This window comes from Hippocampus comes, unplaced genomic scaffold, assembly GCF_001891065.2.
Source record: "Hippocampus comes isolate QL1 unplaced genomic scaffold, H_comes_QL1_v1.1 scaffold208, whole genome shotgun sequence".
Lineage (NCBI taxonomy): Eukaryota > Metazoa > Chordata > Actinopteri > Syngnathiformes > Syngnathidae > Hippocampus > Hippocampus comes.
This window is the reverse complement of record NW_017805459.1, coordinates 81,572-85,032: the sequence shown is the minus strand read 5'-3', so window position 1 is coordinate 85,032 and position 3,461 is coordinate 81,572. Positions and strand designations below refer to the sequence as shown.

General features: G+C 42.0%; 2 long non-coding RNA genes across 4 annotated transcripts in view; one reads left to right on the top strand and one right to left on the bottom strand.

The window, feature by feature from the left end:
• Window positions 1-3,461, top strand: part of LOC109518655 (uncharacterized) — a 21,547-nt gene that overhangs the window by 4,627 nt on the left and 13,459 nt on the right. For both annotated transcript variants that reach the window (XR_002168802.1, XR_002168801.1), the window contains exon 3: window positions 950-955. This is a non-coding gene — a long non-coding RNA (uncharacterized LOC109518655). The remainder of the gene's footprint in view (window positions 1-949; window positions 956-3,461) is intronic.
• LOC109518656 (uncharacterized) lies at window positions 112-1,559 on the bottom strand. 2 transcript variants are annotated; one of them, XR_002168804.1, is made up of 3 exons: window positions 1,407-1,559; window positions 1,225-1,300; window positions 112-1,064 (listed from the first exon to the last, which is right to left on the bottom strand). It is a non-coding gene; the product is annotated as an uncharacterized LOC109518656 (long non-coding RNA). The 2 variants fall into 2 exon arrangements; XR_002168803.1 differs by lacking the exon at window positions 1,225-1,300 and having other exon boundaries at window positions 112-628; window positions 1,407-1,497.

Below are 3,461 nucleotides of genomic sequence, written 5' to 3'. Positions count from 1 at the left end.
TGTGTGTGGGTGTGTGTGTGTGTGTGTGTGTGTGTGTGTGTGTGTGTGTGAAATCAAACAGAAACCTATCGCTTTGCATACAGCCTGTTTTCAAAAACAAAGTGCATCTTCTAAGAACAGTTCAACTGCATTTCACAGTCCAACACATTTTCATTTTATATTTCATTCAAAGACATTCAATGATTCAACAGCTTGATGAGAAAAAAGAAGACATTTTCATGCAGCAACCCTGGTGGGTTTTATACAATCCAATACGACACTAAGACCAAGACTGACAGAAGAAAGCAATCCAAGGCACTCCTCAAATCTAACCTTGTACAGAACACCAAAAATAGAAACAAATGACAAATGATATTTTGAGCGTTGCAAAAATATGATCACACTAATCACCCATGTGAAGAATAAATTACATTTGTTTTAAAATCCAAGCTCCTGTCTGTTTTCAAATACTATCTCCTATGTTCTGACACCTGGAGGAAGCAGAGCACAGCAAATGCACAAAACCATGTTACTGAAACCATCTCCAGAAACCCAAGATCTTCTGGCTTCCATGTGAGCTAACTCATCCTATGGCGCTCGGAAACTGGCTCAGTCAAAACTTGGAAACTACCTCAGAATCAGGCAGTGGCTGAGGGAGCAAAACACAATGTGAGATTGTTGGGGGGGGGGCAGTCACACGCATGAAGGAAGTACATTTGCTCAAGCAAGGTACTCTCAGCTGAATGGATCTTGCAAAGATGTAAAAGACATCCTCACGCTCTTTTGCCTTTAAAAATTAATTCCAGGTAGTCACTGTATTACACAGTAAGGTACCACGTTATACGGGTGACCTGACTTCAGAATTTTTCAAGATATAAGTCATTGTTTTACGGATTTTTTGTTTGTTTGTTTTTTTGCTTCACTGTGAGCGCAGACTAAAAATACGAGCACGAGCATGACCGTCAGTGAGAAAGCAGTTCGGATGTCTCAATGACCGTATTATACTGCCCTCCGGTGGCCAAAGTCAGCACACCAGAAGCAGCAGTACAATGACGATTCAGTTGATGCAGTGAGGAAAATAAAACCTGTTGGAAAAAAAAAAGTACTTCATGTCATTACTGTGTGTTTTTAAAATGACAGTACTGTTGAGTGCTGTTTTTCTTCTTTAAATGATACATGACAACAATTTGTTGTAGTTCTGGATTATCCTGATTCACACTTTGGGAACAGGGCTCTAATCCAGACCTTGGTAGAACTGCCTTGTTTTATGTGGCTTAAAGGAAACAGAAAATGCTTTACTTATACGATCGAGGGTGTCTGGCTGAAAGGAAAGACAAACAACGTTTCATTCACTTTTTTTCAAAAATGGCGCGAGGCAAATCTTCCGTTTGACTCCTCCTGACAGACGAAGCATTTGTGTCGCTCACCTTATCTGGTTATGGAACCCGGCAACCACCACCACCCCCATGAGAGCGAGGATCACCAACGTGACAATCGATGGTCATCATCTCTTGACTTCTTCTTCTTCACATGGCAACAAAGAGTGTGTGATGGCTTGTCACAAATCAAGTCAATGCGTGTCATCATCTTGGATAGGTTGCTCAGGATGATTCTTCTGTCCAGCTTGGTGACGATATTTTCCTCGACGCCGGCAAGCTGGAACACAAATTTTCAGGATGATTCTTCTGTCCAGCTTGGTGACGATGTTTTCCTCGACGCCGGCAATTGGAACACACATTCATACTTGCCCTCCACGCCGGCCGTCACTTCCACTTTCAGGTGGGCTGTGGTTTGGAAGGTTCCGTCATGGTTGGGGAGGGTCTCCCCCATCTCCACGTCCTCGTGGATCACCTTGCTGTCCTTCCTCCAAAAAAGGGCTGGGGCTTTTCCCCCTATAGCTGCACACCTGTTGGTAATTTGGTAATTAGAGCTATAAAAGGACTCCCAGCCCGACCACTCACGGTCAGGTCATTGTTTGCTCTCGATACTGTCATGTTCGTTTGTTTGCTGTACTCAGGTTTGTTTTGGTCATGGTTCTGTTTTAGCTTCAGTTATGATTTTTGTTTGCTACTTTAGACTGTGTTTGTTTTGGATTGAGTTTTCTGTTTTAATACACTTCATAAAGTACACCCTGCTCCTGCCTGCTTTTTGGGGTCCACCACCACCACGCAAACGTGACAAGAGGATGAACGAAATAGCATCCGAGGACAATTGAAAGAACGAGAAAAATGTGGGAGAGGACAAACAATGGAGAACATGTTTGAGAGGATGAAAGATGGAAAGAACATGTGAGGGGGTGTCAGTACCAGGCTCGGACACAGGACACAGTTGCAGGGTTCAGATTCAAAGGGGAGATGCATTTGAGGGCTGGTGAGTAAAGAGACAAGCTATGAAATAAATCTATGAGAGGCTCTTAAAAAAACAACAACAACAAAACTCACTTAGCAGGTGAGAACTCTATCTGCAAGGCTGCGGAAACAAGGCAAGGGCTGGTCAGATCTGTGGTGAGAGCCTGAGGTACACGCACAAGGAAGAGACACACTGACACAGGACTAAGTGAGAGGACCAAAATTGCGTGTGTTTATGAACATACATTTGTGTTAGTGCACACTGCACCCTAAGCATCCTGTCAGATTTACAAAAAAGGTATTTCCGTATTTTCCGCACTAAAAGGCGCCCCGAAAAGTCTCACAGCACACCTTAAAATCCGGCACACCTTGTGTATGGTCATTACAGTAATATGTCGACTCCAAAATGGCTCCTTGCTGGAGACATGCAATAGAACATGGAAATAGAAAAGCGGCAAGATAGTTCAACGATAACGAGTCAATGTTATAAGTTGCTGTTGGTTCAGTGAACTGTGTTGCTGCTTTATTAAATACGTTTTTGTTGCAGCTCCAAAAAAACGGAAAGCCGTGGTGGTGTTTTTTTTAAAACGCAGACTTTATTCATGTTTTTCACAGTCTCAACAAATACAGGTCTGTCTTTGTCCGTCTCCGTGCCATCTCTTCCTCCGTTCCACTCGAGAGACATTCATGACCGCCTCCGAAAAACGTAAATTAACGATTAGTTCAATGAAACTACGAAAATGGAAAATAATGCATCAAAACAGAAAATCAAGCAAGGAAATCACAAAATACATTCTGTAGCCCACCTACAGAATGTATTTTGTGATTTCCTTGTTTGTGAATACACAACAAAGGAATAAATAACAAACACTTTTGAGACAGTCCACTCTCCTCCATTTTACTGACATCTGATCATTCTGTTAACATTTCCTTGACCCCAGCCCCATCTAGTGGATGCATTGTAGATTGCGTTTTATCAGGCCAAAAACAAAAAAGATAGTCTGTTTCCGGTAACATGAAATTTCAGCATTGGGTCGGTAGGTCGGACAAATTTATTTTTTTCAATCTTTTTATTTTCCCCATCAAAAATTTAAACAAAGTAACCATAAAACATACAACAAGAAGACATTGAAC